Below are 26,151 nucleotides of genomic sequence, written 5' to 3'. Positions count from 1 at the left end.
AACATGATCAATGAAGGCACGTATAACACTCTTAGCCGTCTTGTCTTTGAGTGCTACGAGAACACAGTAGCATGAAAAATGATCAACTGCCACAAACATATACTCTGCACCAGATGCTGTAAGAGGAAATATAATGAGATCAATGGAAACAGTTTCCATGGACGTGATGGAACTGGATACTGTAAAAGTGGAGCAGCTGATCCGGTTGACCTTTTATGACGATTACAGGGAACGCGGGAATCACAGTGAACATTGATGTCCTTACGCATGGTGGGTCAATAAAATGTAAGACGTGTTTGTTTCAAACACTGATCTTATCCTGCAAGGGATTCATGAGGTGTGTCATGGAAGATGAGGAGTAACGCATGTATTAAATCAGTGAGAGCAACAGTCTGACGTACCTCTCTATTAGGTATGTCCCTACCGTTCAGTGCTGTCTTCCTGCACAAGATATGATTGTCAAACATGAGATCATCGACTGGCACTGGCACTGCCGTGGTTGCATGGCGTGAAAGGGCATCTGCAACTACATTAGGTTAACAAGGAAAGCACTTAAATTTGGGAGTGAAGTCATGGATAATAACTCTCCATCGTACTAGATGTCCGATAGGATTTTTTCCTTTGTATAAGTCACAAAGTGGGAGAGTATTTGTTCTGATTTGCACTGGATATATGCAGACTGTCTCTGAAATGTCTGAGAGACCAAACAACTGCTAAAGACTCCGAATCAGTAACACTGCAGTTAAGTCCAATGGCACTGAAGGCACGACTAGAACACGCAATTGTGCAATTCATCCTTGCGTGATCAAAATGCATCAATACTGCACCTAGTCCTACAAGAGGGGTGTCTGTACAAAGAAGGAAAGGCTTCTTATAATCAGGGAATGACAAGACTAGGGCATTAATAAGTGCTGTCTTCATTGTTTCAAAGGCATGGAACTGGTCATTTGTCCAAACAGAAGGTTAATTTTTCTCAAGTAATTTATTAAGAGAGGCGGTGATCAGTGCATAACCTTGAAAAAATTGCTGATATTAGCAACCCAGTCCAAGGAAACTCCTTAAATCATCAGTTCAGCAGGTTCTGGGAAGTTGGCAACTGCTTTAACTTTCCCTCTGATTTATGAATTCCCTCAGCATCAACGCATGTCCAAGAAATTTTGTTCTCTTTTGCAGGAAGATGCATTTACTGAGATTAAGTTTCTGACCCGCCATTTGGAGACTATCAAAAACTTGCTGTAGTTTGGAAAAACGTTCAGGGACTTGATTATAGTACTACTGAAATGATATCATCAAGATAAGCAAATTGAGAATAGCCAGTCATACTTCTGAATACAGAATTAATAAGTCTCATGAATACTGATGGGACATTTCCAAAACCAAAGGGAAGCCTTAAAATGATGGTGGCCAGAAGGGATACTGAATGCAGTTATAGGGCGAGATGATTTTTCCATTTCTACTTGCCAGTAGCCACGAAGTATGTCAAGCGAAGTGAAAACAGTTCTATTCTTCCCAGGTGGATCCAGTAAATTTGTTAAGACTGGTAACGGGAATTCATCGGGTACTGTAACAGAGTATCCTTTAGGGTAATCAACTACGGGTTGAAACTCATCTTCTTTCATGGGGACTAGGAAAGGCGGACTATTCCTCAGACTAACGGAGTGTTCTATGATGTCCTGGTTAAGCATATCCCTATCTCGCCAGCTCCTTTCTTAAGCAATGGGGTAATCTATATGCCGGGACATAAATTGGTTGAATCCCGGGAATCAGTTCAGTAACATGCTTTATCAAATCTGTCTTTCCCATAGGTCCACCAGGTAAGGCCACAACATCTCTGTAAGTATAAAGAAGATTAAAATTAATTGTACCTTACACTGGGGAAAGTTGCCAACGTTCACTTGAAGGGTAAGGTCAGCTGAAGGAATCGTAGCAGAATCCGTAGAGTTTTCAGTAGTATATGCACCATGTAAATCATCATCCTTGGCAATTACAGATAATGGTATATTCTGGCACACCTTTAAGGCTGATGGGTACACCAGGAAACTACCAATCTTTGTAGGCTACCGCTTTTAAACTTTAGAGAAGAATTGGTGACATTTAGTAGGTAAAGATAACACAAACAAGAAGCGGTGCCAAGGCACATCAACTCCGTCCCAGGTAGTCGTGTTAGTGCTGACATATACAGTAAACACAACAGGATATCTAGTCAAAGATGTCGCATATCAGGTTTGAAGTAAATTGGGTGAAAATTGACGATTTTATGCGCAGTTGAAATTTTAAGCCCGACCCATTTTTTTTTTTTTTTAAGGAAGAAGGAACCAAAGGCCAGAAGCCCGCAAACCGTTCCTTAAAAAAAAAAAAAAAGTCATGATCCGTTCATGAAACACAGACAAAGGGAGACAGTTCCAGAGTTGACCTGTTGCATAAATGAAGGGCTGGGAATAACGATTAACTCTTGCATTAGAAAGCTGGACAGAAAAGGGATGAGAGTTTTTTGCTAAACGGGTGCAACGCGTCCGTCGTAGAGATGGAGGGATGCAAGCAGACAGTTCAGAGGGGCAGTGACCATTGAAGTAACGATGGAAAAGAGATAAAGATGTAACAGTGCGGCGAAGAGACAGAGGTTGAAGGAAGCCAGTAAGAGGAGGAGAGTTAATGAGACGAAAAGCCTTTGATTCCACCCTATTGAGAAGAGCTATATGTGGGGAGTGTCCCCATGCATGACCTCCTTCCACTAACTGGGAGGTGACCCCCCTAATGTAATGAAGCAAGTTATGGGAAACTGATTTGAAAGATGCACTTTTAGGTGGTTTCATGTCGACATGGAGAATTTGAAAGGAGTTTGCGGAAAAAAACGATTTTTTTTATTACTTTTTTAAAAACATTTTTTGGGTGTACAGCCTAGACCTTGGCCCACTTTGGCGCAAAATTTTAGCAGGCGATCAGAAGCTCACAGCCCATTATCCCTGTAATTTTAGTCAAAATCTCACCATTTGTTTTCACGTGAAGTTGTTAACAGACAGACAGATAACAAACCGAATGAAAACCATTTCCCGTCCCCAAGCCCCTTCGGGTAATTATCCTTCATCACAGAACACAATGCTGAGTCACCACAGAACACAATGCTGAGTCATTTACATAACATATCTTATATAAGGGTAATGTATTCCCTCCTTGTTTTGCATCTACAACACGGACAAAGACTTTTGTGAATTCGTGCAGCAACAAAACTGTGCACCATTTTGTCACTGCTCGTTCATCTCTGCATGTTGCCAAAGGTCGTCCACACTCTTTGAGGTAGTTAGATGAGATGTATATTAGTCAACTGTCGTGCAGCTGTTAAATGGAGTGTCATGAGATACTGATACTAAATTATCTTCATTACTCTCTGCTGGTGGCTTTGAAGTGGAATTAGTGGTTCACTGTGAAACCAAAAGCAGGTATCAGTTCAGTAGAATGTTGAACCATGGTGTCAGTACCAGTTAAAACATCTGCACTATACCGGAGTTTGTGATATAAAACTCAGTGTGAAGGGTTTTGTTAATTCATCAAGTTATATGACAAGAGTTACTCTTCACTTAAATGAGCCGTTGACACTACAGAGGCGAATGTCAGGGAGCAGAGGGATCCAAACCCGTTTATTCTTTCTTTTAGTCCTGTCTAGAAAGGATTCAGATATTTAGTTCACCATAGACCCAGTGTCCTTAAGAAAATGATGAGGGGACTCCTTCACAATTACCTAAGATAACTACACCCAGGTGAGTCAGAGGACCGATTTGGCATATGGGAAATTCGGAATTTTGCGTCGTTAAGGAGGATTCTCTTGGTTCTGGCGCGGGATTTCCCCTGACTCTGTATTGGCAAGGGCACGACATTCATTAGTAGAATGGTGACAACTGTTGTGATAAGTACAAAGGTTGAACAATCGTGAAGGTGATCTATCACACCTGTGTCCTCGTTCATCTCCTTCTTTTGTAGAATTGAGGTACTCGATAACCTGATCCTTTACAATATCAACGAACTGTCTTAGTTCTGCTTTTAGATCTGGCACGATCATGAGAATTTGCTTTGCGACACAGGTCTTGCAGTGACATGGCTGGAGAATGTGGTGTAGCGTTTTGTTTGTTGAGTGGACGTGTAAGTGTCCTTGGCCTTGAGACTGAGGTGTTATTAGGCTAGTAACTAGTTAAACCGCACGAATTGTCTGATTAGGTATGATACTTGGTTTTACTTCTATTTGTACAGCTAAGGCGATTTAGGAACATGAGATAACTAAGTAACATTGCCACTTTAATTAGTGTGAAAATGTTTTTTTCCCATACCATCCGTTTCCGCCCACGATTGTTTTGCAGTGCCTCAAAAAGATCAGTCCCTGACCCAGCCATTACCGAAGCTGCCTTTAACAGCGTGTTTTCTTCACGACGGATGAACTTATCCGGTCTAGTACTTTGCAATATTCTGTAAATTCTTATCAAACATCCTGCTTTCGGGTCGTTACAAGATAATTCCACTAATTTGTTACAACATTCATCAAATGACGCAAACTTCTCCAGGAATCTACATCTTATGAAAGAACCCACTCATAAATAATCATCATCTAGCTTGCATCTGAGGTATGCAATCTTAGCACTGTCTGTTGTAAGTCCTTTGTTTGTAACTGCAGACTGGACATCGCTAATGAAATCATAAACACTACTACAGTAAACTCTTAATTATTCGTCAGCACAGTATAAGGGAAATGGAAAATGTGAGTGCGTTTGAGTACGTGGGAGTAAGGATGGAAGTTTAGAGGCTGAAGTGCTTAGAATGGTATAACAGGGAAGAAAGTTGAGTAAGAGCAGTGGAAATGAGTTATTTAAGAGTATCATGTGGAATCAAATGGAGAAACAGACTGACAAATGAGGAAGTGAAGGAGCATTGTGGTTTGGATGTGGATGTGATAGGAAGTGTTTAAGAGAAACACATTGAGCTGGTTTGGCCATGTGGAGAGCATGGAAAGCGAGAGACTGACGAGGAGAGTGTATGTGAGTGAGATGGAGGGAGGGAAAGGGAGGGGAAGGCCGAAGATGAGATGAAGGGATGGAGTGGAGGGGTATGTGAGAGAGAGGGGTGTAAGCTGGGAGCAGGGCAGTGAAATGGCGGGGGGCAAGGCAACATGGAGGCGATTTGTTTGTGGCCACTCCTTGCGGGATGAAGGTGTCTGGCAAAAGATAGATAGATAGGCAATATCAGGGCCAACACATTATCTGGCAATATTGGCTCGCCTCTATTAAAGGAATATCCAGCGAAATCACGCAGCATCTGGCACCGAAACAGGAATTTAGAAGCACTTCTATGCAATCTCCGGCTGTAAGGTATGTCAGCCGCCTGTTACTTGGTATCCAACCGATGCTGTGATACTGAATTACTATACTGTATCATTACTGTATTGGATTTTATGCTTAATTTTCATCTTTAATCATGGGAAAGTTTTTAGGATGGAGGGTCGAGTCAGATAATAACACAATATCCGGCCTGTCGCCAAATGTTGAGCCAGTGGGTGAGTTACCATGCAATATCCAGCTTTTCACTTTATTTGGTGTAAGGTCTAGCTGAAAAATGTTAGATTGAGAGTTCACTGCTGCAAGATTCATGCCCTTAAATATGGGATGTAATACAGTACATCTTCCATGATGATTGTTTGCGGTGCAGAAGGTGTGGTAGGCTGAGTTGACAGTTGAAAAAGTAGGAGGAAGAATTTATTTTAGGTACAGATGTAACGAAAGTGTTGGGAGTGGTAGGAGAGGATGCTGACGGTGAGTTTATATCAGAAGATAACTGAGAAATATGTGATTTATTGAGGTTAATGCATGAAACTACATTGGTAGAATGAACTGTAGCAACAGAAATAGGGATCTGAGACTCAGCCAACTGAAATATTTCTTGCAAATTAGTCTTTATGTTTCTCAAACTAGTAAGACTGTTGTGTGAGCTTTAAATCAAAGTTGGTTCTATTTCTTCGCCGGAAGAATGTGTATCATCTTCAGGAAATTTAACTTCTTAATGTAAGGAAATGTCATGAAGAAATAAGTAGGAAAGGGAGAAGAAAAGAAAAAAGTAAGTACAATGAAATTATTAAGCAAGTGAATACAAGTGAAGAGGATTTGAATAACAAAAAAACAAAAACAAACTGTCATTTAAAATAACAGTTAACAAAGGAGAATCTTTAAATAACTGGTCTGGAGATAATGGGAGAAACTTTTTACTGAATGATTTTAACTCACCACCAATTTATACAGTATTTGGAGTTAAATATTGTGGAAGACATTGGGTGAGCCATGGGGTGGTACCGATGGGTGAGTTTAATGTGTGGTGGTACTGATAGGTGAGTTTACTGGCTGATTGACATGATGTTGCAGTATCATTGACTGCTAGCTTGTGGCAGAAGGTGATGAGGACGAGTTGCAGGTCAGCGGGTCACTGGGGATTAAACAATCAGCAAAATCGCGGTCAAAGTGAAGAGACAGGGCTGGTGACAGACAGGCTTGGTGTGAGGCACGCTTGGTAACAGACGGGCTTGGTGACAGATAGATTTGGTGACGGACAGGGCTCAATGATAGACAAGCTCAGTGACAAGCTCAGTGACAGACAGGCTTGGTGACAAACAAGTTCGGATCTGTGCTAGAGGTTATAGGGCATTGCGGTTCCCAGGCTGCCTTTTTCTGCCCTATAGAGAGGGGTACAAATTTGGGAGTAGCTCCCAAGGATTTTACCCTCTCAGTGGGTGCATAATGGTGGGACAGTTTCAGTGACAAGGTGTGCTTAGAGGGTGTCCCTGCACTGTGCTGGCAGGGTGTCCCAAGGTCACTGGTCACAGTTAGTGGGCTAAAGGTCCCACATCCCATTAATGGACTTTGAACTGTGCAGGAGGGCGGTGACTATGGTCTGTCTCTCTCCCTATTTAATTCTGATGCTATGACAAAAACTAAGAAAAGTGAAAGCCTGATAATAATAAATCACCCAAAGGGATCAGAGTGGCATCTTGGAATGTGGGTATTTTGAAGGGTAGAGTAATGAAAGTGGTAGATACAATGAGCAGGAGGTGGTTGGATGTTGGCCGTGGATGGGAGGTTAGGTAATGGGAAACATCAATCAGAATTCTTGCTGAGAGAGATTGTCAGTACAAGATATTTTGGTGGAGAAGAGCAGATGGATATGGCGGTAAGGATGTGATGGTTAGGGAAAAGTGGGTGGAATATGTCATGACTATAATGAGTGTGAATCGAAAGATTATAGTAGTGAAAGTTTTGGGGAGTAGGCTGACAGTTTCGTTTATACTGGAGAATGCCCCACAAGTTGGCTTGGATGATTAATCCCCCCGTGGCCGACCATGTGGAATTTGCTAGAACTCACAGGCCGAGCAGAGGACCGATTTTTCAAGTTTCGAAAATCGATTTTTTTTTCTTGCCAAATTGAAGAGGAACTTCTAACACACCTGGCAATGCAACTCATTCTGCGCCACGCAATGAAACGCAGAAAGTGCAAAGTTTACACAGATTATATTGGTCACACCTAGGTATTACTGTGACAAAACATGACACAGTTTGTTTTTTTAATGAAAAAACAATGTCACTTGTGGCTAAATGGTGTGAAATGACTAGATATGAGTATTTCGAAGTTTAGCAGTACATATGTGAAGTTTTAGCAAAAAAAAATAATTATTAATTTATTTAGCATTTTTCGGTTTTTATTGTGTTTACTATAGTATTGAGATAGTTTTAGTTTGGGTGGTGGAGATTGTGGGAAAAGGGAGGTGAGACATTCTATTTTTAGACTTAAACGAGATAAAGGCCATCCCTTGAGCTTACAGGCTGAACAGTGAAGGTTGAAATGCAAGGCAACCTGTAATTCGCACCTCACACGAGATAATTAGCAGGACGGGAAGGGAGGCCTTTCCACCCACCAAAACATCACGTGAACACGGCAAACGTCGCTGGAATGTTAGTGCAAGGCAAAAAGAAAAATGTAAAATGATGCAAACCAGTACAACAATCCTGAGCAAATAGGTAACGATACTAAAAAAAAGAAAAAAAAAAGTATTTTTCTCTTACTTTCATGTCCTCCTTGTTTATGCCTGTACTTATTTATAATCGTAAGCAGGATAGTTGTGTGTGTTGCACTGGAGGAGAAAGATGATAATTTCTGTCTGGGTCGAGATAATGGGTGTAGCTGTGTGTGTTTAGGCATGGCCACGAGCGAGAATCAGACGTTCACTCATCATGGCAGCATGCACTGAAGTGACAGATGTGGGAGTGTAGTGTCAGTCAGTCTCAAGACATCTGAGACGTTTGTTCACTTACTGAAAATTTCTGCAGTTTTCTACAAGTCATTCTGCATCGATGCCGGCAGCCACGCTAAGGTAAAATGTCGTTCGATGCCGGCGGCCATGAAAAAGTTATGACTATGTATGTGGGTGCTCAGACCCAGGTGAGCGTGAATGGAGATTTGAGTTATGACTTATGCCTGAATGTTGGTGTGCATCAGGGGTCAGTCTTGAGCCCCTTATTGTTTTTCATGGTGCTTGAAGCTCTCTCACGTGACTTCAGAAATGGACTCTCGTGGAAGATGTATACCGAAGACTTGGTGCTGATTGCAGAGAATAAAAGAAAGGCGGAGGAAAGATTTAGGAATTGGACGGATGTGTGGGGCACAAAGCCTTGAGATTAAATGCATATAAAAAAAAAAGGAGATGGTATCTAGGGCTGGTGGTGGCACTGTCAAAGAAGTGGGCGAGTGGCCATGTGTGGTTTGTCACAAGGGAATGGGAAAAAATTCCATCTTGTGCAGTGTTTGTGACAAGTCGGTGCATAAGGGGTGTAGTGGTAATAGAGGTAGACTGCTGTATAATGCTGATTTCATGTGTACTGTGTGTTACGGAGTGCATGTGCGATTTGTCAAGTGTAAAAGGATTGATCTTGCTGGTGAGTAGCTTGAGTGTGTGAAAGTTATGTTAATGGGAGACATGATATGTGCTGGAGGTGGGGCTGGAGCTACCTCTGTAGCTAGAGTGAGTGTGGCTGGAAGAAGTTAAGAGCTGTTGCCTTTCCTGATAATGATAGGGCTATCCCTCAGTGCTACGGGATCTTTGCACGTTGCAGGTATTAGAAGTGTAATACTGTATGGTAGTGAGACCAGGGCAGTAAAGGCAAAGGATATTTTGCAGGTTCAAACGTGGAGAAGCGACAAAGATTTGGTAGATGTGCAGTACGTCTTTGAATGAGAGGGCTGGGTGGTCTAGGTTTAGATGGAAAAGTTAAGAGGGATGGGGCTGTACAGTGTTGGTGTTCTGATGAGTAGAGGTAGATTGGGATGATTTAGGCATGTGGAGAGGATGTGGGATGACAACTGGGTGTACAGAGAGAGAAGTGTTAATGTTAGGTATAGGGTTGCAAGAAGCAGACCAAAAATGACCTGGGATGAGGTCATAGAGTGTGGCCTCAGGGATAAGGGACTTAATAGGCAGGCTGCCTGAGACCGACAAGCATGGAGGGCCGCTAATAAGTGACCATGGCCGACGCATGCAAACAAGTGGGAGCCTTTATACAAGAAACAAAACGAGACGAATGTATACATACATACTATATATATATATATATATGGGCAGGATCCCACATGTAACTGGCATGTCCCCGGGTGTCGGATGGCAGGCGGATAGGGGAAGGCCTTGCAGATATATGATATACTGTCATAGGCTGCAAGGACCACGGGACTCCCTATACAGTAGATATATTGGGCTCCAACGAGATGCCTAGACTCAATAAGGTGGGACAAAAACCTGCACCTCATCAGAACATATGTGGCAGGGAGGTGAGATGATTTGGAACAATACTCCCTACCAAATACGAATTCTACTGTTTATTATTAAACGGGAGTTCCTATTGGATCATTAAAGGTCCAGCCACAGTGCCTTCTGTGCTTACGGGTAGTGTGACACCGAAAGTGAGGAGGTACTGTCTCGGCAGATCAGAGCCTGTGACATTAAGCAAAATGAAATCCATGAAGATCTACATGTACCATGTAAGAAGCCTCGCAGAAGATCACAAACTTGTTAACTTAATGACTGAATTTGAAAACATTTACTGGGATATTGTAGGTTTGAGTAAGATCCACAGAAGATACAAATTAATTCAGCTCAAAGACGGCAACCTCCTATTTCACTACAAAGGAAGGCAAGGTGAAATGGTTAGTGGGTAGGATTTCAAATTAACTGAAAACCTGTAGAGAACAGTGTTAATTTCAGCAGTGTATTTGACAGAGCAGCATGGTTTATAATCAGACTATGCAAAACTTTCATCTTGAAAGTAATACAAGTGTATGCACCGACTTCTCAAAATTCGGATGAAGAAACTGAAACGTTTTGTAACGACATCTTCCAGATTATGGAAGAAGAAAAGACCACGTATACCATATTCATGTGAGACTTCAGTGCAAAAGTAGGCTAATCGAAAAATAAAGAAGCGTGTATGGTAAAATTCAGAGTGGAAGAAAGGGATGAGAGAGGAGAAATGTTGGTAAATTTTGCTGAAATGTAAAACATGAGAATAATAAGCACATTCACAAAAGAACAGGAGAAAATGGACCTGGAGAAGTCCGACTGGAGAAACAAAGGAAAAAGAAACTTGATTATAACACATAAGAATAACACGATCATAATCGTCACATGTATCAACAAAGTAAATATAGAATGTTACCATAGAACGGTGTGCGGGACAACCAAATTCAATTTCAGAAGTGAAAGAAAGAAGATTATTAAAAATGAAAACATATGCCCAATAACAGCAAGTGAAAAAAACAGCCATTAGTTAGAAATAACAAACAGATTTCGGGCTCTGAGTTTGTTGAGTGTGACAGTGATAAGTTGACTGATACACTAAGTGCTAAGAGAATGAGCAGAGGTAAGAGGACAAGCTAATACAACAAAAGCCAACAAGTAATATAAATCACTCGATCTCATGAAAGGAAGAAAAGAGATGAAAGTAAAAGCAAAAAAAGATGAAATATAAAGAGCAAAATTACTTAAGCTTATCAACAAGAGACAGAGAAAGGAAAAGAGGAAGAGAAACATTGATCAGGTCAAAGAATTCTTCAAAAAAGAAACAAGTCTGAAACAGGTCAGAAGCAATATTGCACTAGGAAAACCAAAAATAATATAACTGAAGGACAAAAACGGTGAAGTCATTAAATTTCAGAGATACTCGTAGAGTGATGAAGAGAGTTAATGAATTTTACAAAGATCTGTTTACATCAAAGACAATAGTTCCATTAACTAACTTTTCCGGTGACAGCTGAAATACCTGAGGTAACACCAGACGAAGTAAACATTTCGCTTAAAAGTATGAAAAGAGGGAAGACACCAGGAAAAAGATGAAACTGTGGCAGATTTGATGTCAGATGCCGGAGTAGGAGTACATAACAGGCTCACACAGTTTTTTACTCAATATATTAAAAAAATGATAGTTCCCAAAACATGGTGTAATACAATCGATATTTTGCTTTAAAAAGGCGTCTCAGTCTTAGTAACTATCGACCCATTAAGTTACTATCATTTATTAATAAACTCTTAACTAAAGACCTTAGCAACAGAATGACAACAGATTTGGAGGAAAACCAACCTCGTGAACAGGCAGGATTCCGAAGCAGGTGTTCGACGGCTGATCATCTACACAAAATGAACCAGGTAACTGAGAAAACTACAGAATATAATAATGAACTATGATTAGGTTTTGTTCATTACGAAAGAACTTTCGACAAAGTGGAGCACATGTCAGTTATAAATTCATTGCAAGAACAAGGAATAAATAAGAATATTGTAAACCTGCTCAAAATATCTATGAAGAAATAACTGCTAGAGTCAAATTACATAAAGAATCGGTACACATTTAGATTGAGAAGGGGGGGTGCGTCAGGGAGATACAATTTCACCAAAGTTATTTACAACATGCCTAGAAAGTATTTTCAGAAAGTTAGACAAGAACAAAGAATTAAACATAGATAGAGAAAGCTATACATTTTAAGGTTTGCAAATGACATTGTCCTAATCTCAGAAACAGCAGAGACATTGCAAAAAATGTTTAATGCTGTGTACAGAGAAAGTCACAAAGTAAAGATAAGATGAACCAAAGTAAAACTAATATGTAATCCAAATACACCAAAGAGCATCATTAGAATAAGCAAAGAAATTGTTGAAGTAGTCGAGGAGTAAGACTACTTCAGGCAAATACTAAAATTAACAAAAAATAATGATAGCGAAAGAAAGAGATGCATTACAATGGATGGAAATCCTTCAGTAACCATAGAGAGATCATGAGAAACAGCTTGCCAATATGTATGAAGCAGAAAGTTTATAACGAATGTATAATTCCAGCTATGACGTACGGTTGTGAGACCTGGAAACTGAAAAGATCGACGGAAAATCATCTAATCCGTTCTCAAAGAGCAGTGGTAATATCAGTGTTGGAAATATCAATAAGAGACAGGAAAAGATCAACTTGGTGAGATATCAGACAAAAGTCTATCTATCTATCTATTGCCAGACGCCTTAATCCCGTTTGGGGTGGACACAAACAAATCGCCTCCACGTCGCCCTGTCCCCTGCCATTTCACTGCCCTGCTCCCAACTCACACCCCCCTCTCTCATATACCTCTCCACCCCATCCCTCCATCTCATCCTCGGCCTCCCCCTCCCTCTTCCCCCCTCCACCTCACTCACATACACTCTCTTCGTCAATCTCTCACCCTCCATCCTCTCCACATGACCAAACCACCTCAAGGTGTTCCTCATAACGCTTTCTATCACATCCACATCCACACCACAAAGCTCCTTTATATCCTCATTCGTCAGCGTGTCTCTCCATGTGACTCCACAGGCTCCTCTTAAATAACTCATTTCCACTGCTCTCACTCTTGACTTCTGTCCTTCCAACAACGTCCAAGCTTCACTTCCATACGTTAGAGTTGGTATCACAATACTGTCATGTAGTAACTTTTTCACTTCCATGCTCACTTTCCTGTTTCTTATCACTGCTTTCAAAGAACAAGCAACCTTTCTTCCCTGCTGTACCCTTTCAAGCACTTCACCCTCCAAACCTCCATCCTTACTCATCATACTACCCAAGTACTTAAACGTACTCACATTTTCCAATTCCTCACCATCCAACCTCGCTGTACATTCACTGACTTCACCTCTCTCAAAGATCATCACTTTACTCTTCCCTACATTCACCTTTAGATTCCGTTTCTTACACACTATCCCAGACTCATCCACCAAGTCTTTCAGGTCCCCTTCGTCTTCACTCAACAACACAGTATCATCTGCAAACAACAGTACAGGGAGTTTCCAAACACTATCCTCTCTCACAGGGCCACTCCAACATCCACTACCCTACCTTGTACCTCTTTCATTACCCCATCCATGTGCAGATTGAAGAACCATGGAGACATGACACATCCCTGTTTCAACCCAACCTTCAAAGAGAAAAATTCACTTAGTTCACCATCCACACGCACTGCAGCCTTACCACCATCATACATACTCTTCACAGCATTCAACAACTTCCCATCTACCCCATATATTCTTAATACTTTCCACAATCCTTGTCTATCCACCCTGTCATATGCTTTCTCCAAATCCATGAAAGCCACATACAACTTCTTTCCCTTCTCTAGAAACCTTTCCACTAAAGATCTGAGAATGAATATCTGATCTACACAACCTCTTCCCTTCCTAAAGCCTCCCTGTTCTTCTTCAACTAATTCCTCTGTTCTTTCTCTAACTCTGTCAATAAGTATCCTACCATACACTTTTCCTATTATACTAAGAAGACAAATGCCCCTATGATTACCACACTCTTCTTTTTCCCCTTTTCCTTTGTACAAGGGAATAATTATACCTGACTTCTAATCCTCCGGGACTCTACCTTCCTCCCAGGCCAATCTGCACATCTTCCACATCCATTCTACTACTATCTCTCCCCCATGCTTCAGCATTTCACCACACACTCCATCAATTCCTGTGGCTTTCCCCAATATATCTTGCTTCATTGCTTCCACAACTTCTATCCTACAAATTTCTTCCTGTCTTCTCACCTCTCTCCTTCTCCCAGCCAATCCCCAGCCACTTATACACACATTACTTCCATCCTGTATGTTCAACAATTCCTTAAAATGATCTCTCCATCTGCTCACTTTTTCTCCCTTCTCCACTAGTAATCTACCATTTTTATCTTTCACTCCTCTGCTAACCTCACTTCCACCCTGTCTTACTCTCTTCACCTCTTTCCAGAACATTTTCTTACAGTCCCTCCACTTTACACTGCAATTCCTTCCAAATTCCTCATCCACTCTCTTCTTACTCTCTCTTACTAATCTTTTCATCTCTCTCTTTCTTTCTGCATATAACTCTCTCTTCCACCTCTCAACTTCTTCCACGCCCCTATTTCTCATCCATTCATTGTATGCTTTCTTCTTTTGTGCCACAGCCTGTCTCATCTCTTCAGTCCACCACGCTGTTCCTTGCACCCCCCTCCGTCTTCTCTTCCTCCCACACACCACATCACATGCTGCACATATTTCTTCTGTAAATATCCTGCACACACCTTCCACGTCCCCCATCTGCACCAATTCATATTTGCCCAATCGTTCCTCCACTTCTCTCTTATACTCTGCCTTTTTCTCATCCTCTTGTAACCTTTCCACTCTCCTTGCAAGTACTCCTTCCTCTCGTCTTTCCCTTCTTCTATTCCTCCATCTTACTTGGATCCTAATTCTGGCCACCACCAAGCAGTGGTCAGAAAGTTCGCTCCCCCAACCTCTATAAGCTCTTGCATCCATTACACATCTTCGCATCCTTTCATCCACACACACACATAATCAATCATTGCCTTCCCTTCATTCAGTTCACCACCCACCCTTCTCATCACTCGCCATGTATACCTGTGGATCATTTTATGCCTGAAGAGGGTATTGGCTATCACCAACCCCCTCCCAGCACAAATGTCCACTAACGCACTGCCATTCTCATCTATCACAGCAGGCACACCCCACACACCAACTATTCCATCCACCTTCACATTCCCTACTTTACCATTCATATCACCGATCAAAAACACCCTCTCATTCCTTCCAAACTTTTCCATGCACACTTCCACATTTGTCCAGAACTCTTCTCTCACTCTGCTAGCACGATCTTGCATTGGTGCATACACACACACAATTGCCCACATTTGTATTCCAACTTTCAACTTTACCCACACAATCCTTGACCCAACTGATCCATACTGTCTTATGCTCTTCTTCCATCTTTTACTCACAACTATACATACTCCTTCCTTTGCCCTCTCATTCTCACCTACTCACCTACTCCTGCACATATACCCCATTCTCTCACACTTTCTCCTCACCATTTTGTTTCAGTTATTCCACATACATCCACTTTCGCACCCTCAAGCACCTGGACAATCTCTCTTTCACCTCATCATTCGCTCCTCTTACATTCCATGTACCCATTACCAAGTCCTTTTTCCGGTCCTGGGTCGTCATCGTTAGGTCAGTCTTTGTCCGAGGCTTCTTGTTTGTTTTTTTAGTTAGTTGTTTTCCGGGGAGAGGCACTAACCCTCCGCCAACCCTTTTAGTCGCCTTTTACGACAAGCACGGATACTGGGGGAGTATTCTTGAAAAAAAAACATACCTTCAGGGGGTAGGGGAGTTTTATAATATCATTATCATGATAATATAAATTCTTAGAGTCCAGTCACCTAGCCTATTGCTACATCGGCTATCCCTTATTCTTGCTATCTGACCTGCCCAACTCCATTTCTAGTGTACTGTATTAAAACTTCGTTAATGTCCTTGAATTTAGTCTGCTCTCTCACCCATGTTGATCTTTCCTATCTCTTAATGATATTCGTAAGGCACTGACCTTTCCATTGCCCTTTGAGAAAGATTAGTTGATTTTTCACCGGTTTGGTCAGTTTCCAAGTCTCACAACCGTACATCATAGCTGGGGGTTATTCATTCGTTAAATACTTTCTTTTCATAAATATTGGCAAACTAATTTTCATGGTGGCTCTGTGTTTATCAAAAGCTATCCGTCCAACTGAAATGCATCATTTTATTTTCCTACCATAGTTTTTTGTTCGTATTTGCCCCAAGTAACTGTACTCCTTGACTTCTTTAAGAAATTCTTTGCGTATTCTGATGACGTTCGTTGGTGTACCCGGGTTAAACATTACTTCGGTATTATTCCGGTTCATATTCAGACCTAATTCAGAATCTCTATTTTGGTCATTTAAAATTTCTTGCAATGTATCAGGTGTTTCTGAGATTAGGACATTGTCATCTGTAAATATTAAGTCGTTAAGGTTTTCTCCATCTATGTTTATCCCTTTCTTCTCCCAGTGGAGCTTCCTGAAGAACATTTTAGGCATACTGTACATAATTTTGGTGATACTGTACCTCCCTGATGCACGCTCTTCATAATCTAAATTTCTTCCGAGCCTTTACCTAATTAAAATGTTGCAGCTCCCTTTGTTATGTACATATTTGAGCAGTTTTACAATCCTCTCATTTACTCCATGGTTTTTCATTAAATTTTTTTTCTCAGACATGAAAAGTATGTTTTCACCCCTGTTTGTTTGTTTATTAACAGGATCACTCATAAACTAAAAGAGGGGTTTGGACTAAATTTGGTGAAGAGATAGCCCATGTCCCAGGGAAAAATCGATTAACTTTTGGGACCGATCCGAACCGTATTACAGATTTGGGGCCCGGAAAAGATTATTTGTGAAACCATAATCAATGATGAGAAAACCTAATGCATTATGAAGAGTGGTTTCGAAATTCCGTTGCCCTTGTGGGAGTGATGCGCTCCACATAGTGCCCCGCCAGTAATTGTAATGTGCTCCACTAAGTCGGAAGCCCTTTTGTTATCATCAAAACCTAAGCACAGTGGTTTATTATAATCTGTGGTTTTCTCAATTAGTTCATTCATTGTGTGTAGAAGATCAGTAGTTGAATACCCGTTTCGGAATCCTGCCTTTTCACGAGGTTGGTTTTCTTCCAAATTTGTTGTTATTCTGTTTGTTCGTAAGGAATTGAGGGAAGAGTTTGTAAATAGCTGGCACTAAGCTAATGGGTCAAAAGTGACTAAGATATTCTGAGTCTTTTTTTTTTTTCCGGAGAATAATAACCATTCCATTACACCCTGTTTCTGAAATTTTCTTCATCTTATACCACCCATTCATCTTACACACTGAGTAAATAAGAGGACCAGTTTGTTTCGTACTTGTATTCCTGCATCCGACAGTAGGTCTGCTACTATTGCATATTCTCCTGGGACCTTCCCTCTTTTCATACTTTTAAGTGAAAAGTTTACTTCGTCTGGTGTTACCTCAGGTATTTCGCTTTTATCCGCTGAAAAGTTAGTTACTGGTACTGTTGCCGTTGATGCATATACTTCTTTGTAACATTCTTCAACCCTCTTCATCATCTTATGTCTGCATTTAATAACTTGGTTTTTGTCTTCCGGTCATATTATTTGTTACTCTCCTAGTGATATTTTAATTCGGACCTGTTTCAGTTTTTTTTTTTTTTTTCCAATGGGTTCTTTGATCTGATCCACGTCGGCCCCCCCCCCCTTTTTTTTTTCCTTCTCTCTGTCTCCTGTTGATAAACTAATTTAAGTATGCTTTCTCTATTTCATCTTTCATTGTTTCTACTTTCATTTCTTCTTGCCATGAGCTCGAGGGTAATTTTTTAATACTTGTTGGCTTCGGTTGTATTAGGTTTCCAACTACCTCCACTAATTCTCTTAGCACTTTTGTTTATCTATCATACAACTCATCAGTGTCACACACAGCATAACTTAGATCCTGAAATCTGTTCATTATTTCTTACCGAATGTCTGCTTTGTTTTTGCATATTTCTATTGGTCTTTATAATCAGCTTCTTTGTTTCACTTCTGCAACTGTATCTGGTTGTGCAACCCAGCATTCTATGGTCATTGCCTATATTTACATTGCTGATAACTGTGACATTTATGATCGTGTAATTCTTATCTGCAATAATGTAGTCGATTTCATTCTTTGATTCTCCATCTGAACTTTCCCAAGTCTCCTCTTTCCTGTTTTTTGTGAATGAATGTGTTCATTATTCTCACGGTATACTGTATATTTCAACAAAGCTTACCACAATTTCACCTCTGTCATTCCTTTCTCTCACTCCAAATTTTCCCATACAGGCTTCTCCGTTTTTCGATTTGCCAACGTTTGCATTGAAGTCACCCATTAGTATAGTACATCTGGTCTTTCCTTCTTCCATAATCCGGGAGATGTTGTCATAGAATATTTCTGTTTCTTCACCCGGGCTTGAAGAATTCGGTGCATATACTTGTATTACTTGCAGGGGGTATCTTTTGCCTAGTCTAATTACAATTCACACTCCTTTCTCAGGTAAACTGCTGAATTTAATAATGTTCTCTGCAAGACTCCTGTTTGTTAGAAATCCTACACCAATAACGCTTTCATTATGCATTCCTTCAAAGAAAAAAAGGTGGTTGTTGCTTTGGGGCTAAATTACTGTTCTTCTTTTCTGTGGATCACACTCAGACCTACAGTATCCCAATAAATGTGTTCTAATTCAGACATTATGGTAGAGAGAGAGAGAGAGAGAGAGAGAGAGAGAGAGAGAGAGACAGACAGACAGACAGACAAACAGACAGACAGAATTTAGACACCAGTATAATTCTTAAGTATTTCGTACTTTTGAATTCATATATCTCACGTATTTTTCCTATTTTGGGAAATGATTTTTTTTTTTGGGGGGGGGACCTTGACCCTTGTTCTCACGTATTTTTCCCTAGTATAGAGCACAACTTCCAACTTTAATTTTCTTTAAAAATGTGTCTTTTCATTGTTTTTCAATATGTATTTTTTACTGTTTTTCCAAAAAATTTTAACAAATCATTTTTTTCTCTGATTACACACAAAATATAATGTTCACCTATTCCTGGATAATTAATTTTTCTGATATCTGTAGACACTCAGTATGATTCTATTGCATAATTTAATCCCAGCAAAATTTGGCAAGTAGTAACTACCTGAATGGTCTACACTTTGACCGCACAATCTTTATAGCAACATATAATGTTTTTTTCATAATAAATATTGGTAGTGCCGGACTACTTCTGATGCATGACCATGAACAAAATTGCTGTCAATTCTTTGTTTCTTATTCCTCATCAGGCAACTCTCTTGTTGTGCGCTTCATATTCCTATAACACAGAAATAGTTTATGTAGCACCTTCTACTGTCACAGCCAACAAAGAAGTTTTAGCAAAAATTGTGCTCATGATTGTACATTAAAGTCCCCCCTTAATTATCAGTTGCCACCTGTGGTATTCAGTCAAATGAAAAGTGTTCAGATTTTTCACCATCGAATGTACAGTCGCCAAACGTTCCACCTGGGCCACCTAGCCGCGAGAGGTGGGTAATGGGTGCTGGCATCGGTGTATATGTTTGTTCGTGTGTACATGCTCGACGAAGATCGGATCTTCAGCTCTCTTCGTCCGTAGTGAACCTCCGGCAGAGTTCATCCCAATGTTCGGTCAACAATTTTTAGCCAACAGAATTTCAAAGGAACTTCTTGAAAGTATTGGATAATGCGAATATTGAAAACAATAAGTAGAATAATCTAAAAGACCAGATCTTTATACATATTGCATATTTATAAACGTATTCATTTTCATTATTACATGATATACCCATGGCTAAAAATTGTACTGAATACTGGGAGGAAGAACCGACGTGTGATAGGCTCTTACGGTAGAATAGTAGATACCGGTGTCTAACTGTTCGTTTTACATTGCGCCAGTCCTGGGTCGGTCTTGATTAAACCTATTGAAATACCATTCTTGATCCGAGACATGATCACATAAGTTAGGTCAACTCATTGGGCGGATATTAATTTACACTAAGTGGGCGAGATAGGAACCGTAGATGTCGGAGGTTGAAACTCGTTCGTTGAGCCGAGGCAGAATACTGCCTCGAGTCAGATAGTCACGAGTCGACGGGAGCTAAAGCGCCTAGGTTCGTGCGATTAAAAAAAAAAGAAAAAAAAAATCAGTGTTTCAGCTTGTAATGATAATTTCATGTTCGTTATGTTGCATTTACCAATCACTTAAGTAATATCACAGGCATTGGTGATATAAATGTCCCAATAATTCATGAATCAATAGCAGTTGTGCTTAAAATGACTGGAAGCTTTTGCATACTGTGATGGAGAGGTGGTGTCTTCATCTTGCTGTAATGTGAGATAATGTTGTTCGGTGAATAATCGATGAGGGTGTAAATGTGTGACCTCACACATAAGCGGCACCGCTCTCAATCAATATTCCTTGTAATGTGTAATTCAGTCATTCGTTAGATGAATGGACTATAAAGGTGTGCTGTTATGACCATAGTCATATGAAATATGATACGGTAAGTCATTAACATAGCTGATATAATAGCCACATCGACAGCAGTATGCATAAACTATGCCTGTTGAAGTGACAGTATTTTAACCTCCTGCCTCTTCGTGGTGCTCCACAGAACACACAAAAACCTGAAGTACTACCAACGAGGAAATAAGCAACCGTTAACAGTGTCTGAACATCATCCTAATGTTTATTGGTCAGTGTCATTCATGATGTGAATATGGCAGGTAATCTTACTTGTAACTGGACGTAGATGTTAGGTAAATGCATTCCTTTTCAACCTATACTGATAATGGTATCAAGTGATAATCCTATGAAATGGAATTACTGATATAAGGAGAGAGAGACGGAGAAAGGTTAGGAGCGATTACAGTATATAGTGTTATGGTAACAATGTAAAAACAACATAGAAAATAAAATGTTTAGTATTGTTAAGAATACAAATATTTAGTAGAATGCTAATGGATCTCAAAAACTAGTTCGGCAATGATTATCACTGACGGTATGAACAACGTAACCCCCCCCCCCGTCCTGTGCCTACCCTGGCCTTCATTATGCCAAGCTCCCGCCTTAAGCAGCTCTCCCACCGGCTTGACCAGTTGCAGGAAACCGGTTGCATGGAATTGTTGCGTGCCACAGGTTGCACGGACCAAGGCCAAGTAAGTATAGTGATAAATATTATTGTATTATATATAATAGTATATATTTATATCATATTATATATTACCTTATTATAGAATTGTCATATTTATTTGGCCTTGGTCAGCGCGACCTGTGGCACACAACAATTTTCCGTGCGACCAGTTTCATGCAACTGGCTGAGCCGATGGGAGAGCCGCCTTACTCCTGAGACATTTTTCTCCCCACCCAACTCCGTACCCAGCCATCTATGGGATGAACTCTGACTCTGACGGAGGTTCACTACAGACGAAGAGAGTTGATGATCCGAACTTTCGTCGAGCATGTACACACGAACAAACAGATACACTGTTGCCAGCACCCGTTACCCACCTCTCGCGGCTAGGTGGCCCAGGTGGAACATTTGGCGACTGTACAAGGGTCAAAAGGTAGATAATCAATAGATACTATTGTAAATCCCCATCTTTCTGTTGAACACGACCTTTAACCTCACTGTAATGCAGGTTAAGAGGAACACGTGGGAGACACACTGTGCCCAGTAGTCTGAGCAACTCAGAAATGGAGTGTAATGTGCTAACCATTGCATTACTGACTTTACTCTATGGTGTATGGTAAATGAGAATGCTCAGAAAAAGGTGGTGTAAACAGGCAAAGCACCAGCTGTGTTGGAGCAGGTTTGGTACTGAGCTAAATATTTTAGTGTCAGCTGCTGTTACCTGCACACCTTCACAGCTATAGTCTTGGCATTAACTCTTTAAAAAAGGCTTTCCTAAACTTTCGGCACGTAGATATGAGGCAGTACATACGAACATTGACAGCATACAACCTCGTTCACACATTCGGGAGACACCAACACTCAGCCAGTCTCATCCTGACTTGTCAGGTCGTTGCACGAGACCATTTCACCAACACAAATTCCTGCATACTGACCCTGAGAATAGAGTACTTTGGCTCCAAAAGTTCGTCAGAAAGAAACGGGTTAAACATTATTATTATTGCTGTTACTATTATTAATTATCACTGTCACTGCCAGTACATATAGGACCTGAGGCAATACTCGTTTAAACAGAGGGAAAAGAAGAATGCTAAGTAAAAAAGGAAGAAAGATGCCACAATCAGTGATAATATGAAATACGTAATTCGTCGGTTGACAACTCTGCTCTCATAGGTTTCGATAGTATTTTTCTCCTCTAATTATCCAATAATTAAGGTAATGATATGATTATATACACACACATATATATATATATATATATATATATATATATATATATATATATATATATATATACAGAGAGAGAGAGAGAGAGAGAGAGAGAGAGAGAGAGAAGCTTCCTACATTTATTATTCATGTCATCCAGAGCAAGCATGGTATAGTTTTTGTTCAGTGTGTGTGTGTGTGTGTGTGTGTGTGTGTGTGTGTGTGTGTGTGTGTGTGTGTGTGTGTGATCAAAATAACTCAAATAGTTTTGTTTTAATTATAACAAAATTTTGTGGATAGTTGAGAGTTAGCCAGTGGGTTGATCTACTGTATATGGAAACTATCTATCTATATACCTAGGCTGCTTCCCCCAAGGAAAGGGAGGTAGCCGAGACAGGACGACACACTCCCCATTTACTCATCCACTCAAACACATTCATTCGCATCTTAGCCCCAAAGGGGAGAACGGACAGATCCTCACCGCACCACACCGCACAAGGGTTAACTGCGCAATGCAATCAGTGACATCTGCAGCAGGGCCCGTCAGCAGAGCTGGTTTACCCCTGCCACATCATAACAGACTCATCCCCTTACCCGCACCCGACCTGAAATAGCTGATCATACCAAATGCGGGAGAATATCCCCTCAGGGCTGCGTCATCACGTATTCATTCACAATTTCTCTCCATTTATTTCTGTCACACACAGCCACTCTTCCTTGCTCAACAGACATCCCTCTTGCATCCAGCGCTCTCTTCACACTGTCCATCCATCCTATTCGTGGTCTTCCTCTCAGCCTTACACCTCTCACATCAGATCTAGTTATCTTTTTTCACCAAACGCTCATTATCCATTCTCTCCATATGCCCAAACCATCGCAACACCCTCTGCTCAACTCTACCAGCCATCTCCCGAACATCTCTAGTTCTCCTTCGCACTTCATCATTCCACACTCGATCCATACGTGTCACTCCACACATACTCCTCAGACACCTCATCTCCATTACATTCAAACTTTTCCTCTCTGCTACACCAATATTCCATGTTTCAGCCCCATATAATGCAGTTGGTACCACAACACCCTCATACAGCCTTCTCTTTACATCCATTCTAAGCGAACGACATCTAAACACTTTTTTCATTCCTCCCAGCACCTTTCCTACTTCATATATTCTAAACTTCACTTCTGCATCTATTCTTCCATCCACAGCAACATGTGTCCCTAGATATTTAAAACACTCTACCTCCTCAAGCAACTCGCCATTCAAAACTATATTCATCCCCCTACCATCTACCAACCTCGTACACTTCATCACTTTACTCTTATTCTCATTTACTTTCAATTTCCTCATTTCACACACCCTTCCAAACTCCTCTACCAACTGTCTCAATCTCTCCTCTGAATCAGCCACCAGTGCAGTATCACCTGCAAACAGCAGCTGCTTCAGATTCCACTCTCCACCATCAACATTCACCAGACTCAGACCTCCACCTAAAACTCTTGCATTCACCTCCCTTACAACACCATCCATGTACATATTAAACAACCAAGGCGACATCACACATCCCTGTCGCAGCCCCACTCTCACAGGAAACCAATCACTCACAGCATTTCCCACTCTTACACACGCTTTACTATTTATATAAAAACTTTTCACCCCTTTTAGTAACCTACCATCAAGTCCATACAATCTTAAAACAGTCCACAAAGCCTCCCTATCAATTCTATCATACGCTTTCTCTAAATCCATAAATGCCCAAAACACATATTTGCCTTTCGCTAAATACTTTTCACACACTTGTTTCACCGCAAACACCTGATCCACGCATCCCCTCCCTCTCCTAAAGCCACACTGCTCATCACCAATCACTCCCTCTGTACCCTCTCTAACTCTCATAATTAACACTCTACCATACACCTTACTTACAACACTCAACAGACTTATACCCCTAAAGCTAGTACATTCATACTTATCACCCTTGCCTTTATACAACAGGACCACACAAGCACTTGCCCAGTCAACTGGCACCATACGTTTCACAAAGCACACATTCAACAGTCTTACTAGCCAGTCAACAATAGTCACTCCACCACCCTTCAGGCATTCCACAGCACACCCATCCATACCTGCAACTTTCCCTGTTTTCATCTCCTTTACTGCCTTCTCCACTTCCTCCTTCGTGATCAAAGAATCATTCAACTCTCCCAACACATTTATTCCTTGCACCCTTCCATCCACCACAATCTGAGCCACCCTTTCCTCCTCTACATTTAACAATCTTTCAAAATTCTCTGCCCATCTCTTCCTTACTGCATCCATCTCAATTAACATCCTTCCATCCTCTACTTTTACTTGTTCTTCCTTCCCAGACTCTCCCTTTCACACCTTCTTCACCTCCTTCCAAAACATTTTCTTATTCTGTTGAAAATTCTCTGTCAGCCGCCTACCCCATCTCTCATCTGCTGCCACTTTAGCATCACGCACAGCCCTTCTCGCCCTATTCCTCTTTTCCTTATACCTCTCATATGACATCTCATCCCTCCTCTGCAGCCACACTTCATATGCACGTCTCTTCTCAGCCACAGCCATACTTACTTCCTCGCACCACCATTCACTTCCTTATCTTACACCATCACCCACACGTCTCACACCACACACCTCTTCGCATGCCCTACCACAGCATTCTTAAATAACTGCCATTCCTCCTCCACACTGCCATTTTCCCAATCTTTCACTGCGTTCCACTCATCTTTAAATTTCTCCTGATACTCTATCTTTTTCTCTCTTTTATCCAACTCACTCACTTGCAAAACCTCCCTGCCACACCTAACCATCCTAGCTCTCACCCATCTCTTACCTACTCTTAACTTTCCCTCCACCAGGTAGTGGTCAGACATACCTCCACCCTCCCCTCTCAGAACTCTCACATCCAACAATCTTCCCATTACATTCCTAGACACAACCACATAATCCTTCAAAGCTTTATCAACAATCCTTCCACCCTCGTGTCTCACCCATGTATACTTATAAATATCTTTCTTCTCAAACAGCGTATTTCCAATTACCATCTCTCGCTCAACACTCATCGCTATCATTCGCACCCCATTTTCATTTCTTCCAGGCACACCATGCATACCAACTACACCTTCCCACTCTAGCATTCAGATCTCCCATCATTACCACATTCACATTCGCTCCAAAACTCTGCAGACACTCATCAACATCATTCCAGAAAGACTCCCTCTCTTCTTCATCCCAGTCACTACCAGGCCCTTATGCACTCACAAACACCCACAACTCACATTCAAATTTCGCTTTCACCCACATCAGTCTCGATGACACCTCCTTCCATTCAGTCACAAGTTGCTGTACTTCCGGACTCACTAACAAGGCCACACCTTCTCTTGCCCTTCCTCTAACAACACTAGACAATCTTCTATTCACACTTCCACACTTAGACTCACCCTTCCCTTTCATCTTCGTTTCACTCAAAGCTAACACATCCAACTTTCTTCTCACAAACATTCTCCCAATCTCCTCCCTTTTAGCCTCAATCGTACTACATCCACGCACATTCATAGACCCAATCTTCAGGGTACGGGGATAACTCCATCCCCCATCCCTTTCTCTGGCCTGTCTCTTTTTTAGGAACTAAAACACAGAGGAGGGGGTCCCTAGTCCCCCCCCCTCCCCTTTTAGTCGCCTTTTACGACACGCAGAGAATACGGTGGCAGTATTCTTCCTAACACAACCTGGCCGCAGAGTAGTAGTACCACCCTATAGTGCGGCCAGATTGTGTCCCCC

The sequence above is a fragment of the Coenobita brevimanus genome, chromosome 17 (genome assembly GCF_032717465.1).
Source record: "Coenobita brevimanus isolate Jiangsu-jjx chromosome 17, ASM3271746v2, whole genome shotgun sequence".
Classification (NCBI taxonomy): domain Eukaryota; kingdom Metazoa; phylum Arthropoda; class Malacostraca; order Decapoda; family Coenobitidae; genus Coenobita; species Coenobita brevimanus.
The sequence above is the reverse complement of the archived record's forward strand: the minus strand, read 5'-3'. Positions refer to the sequence as shown.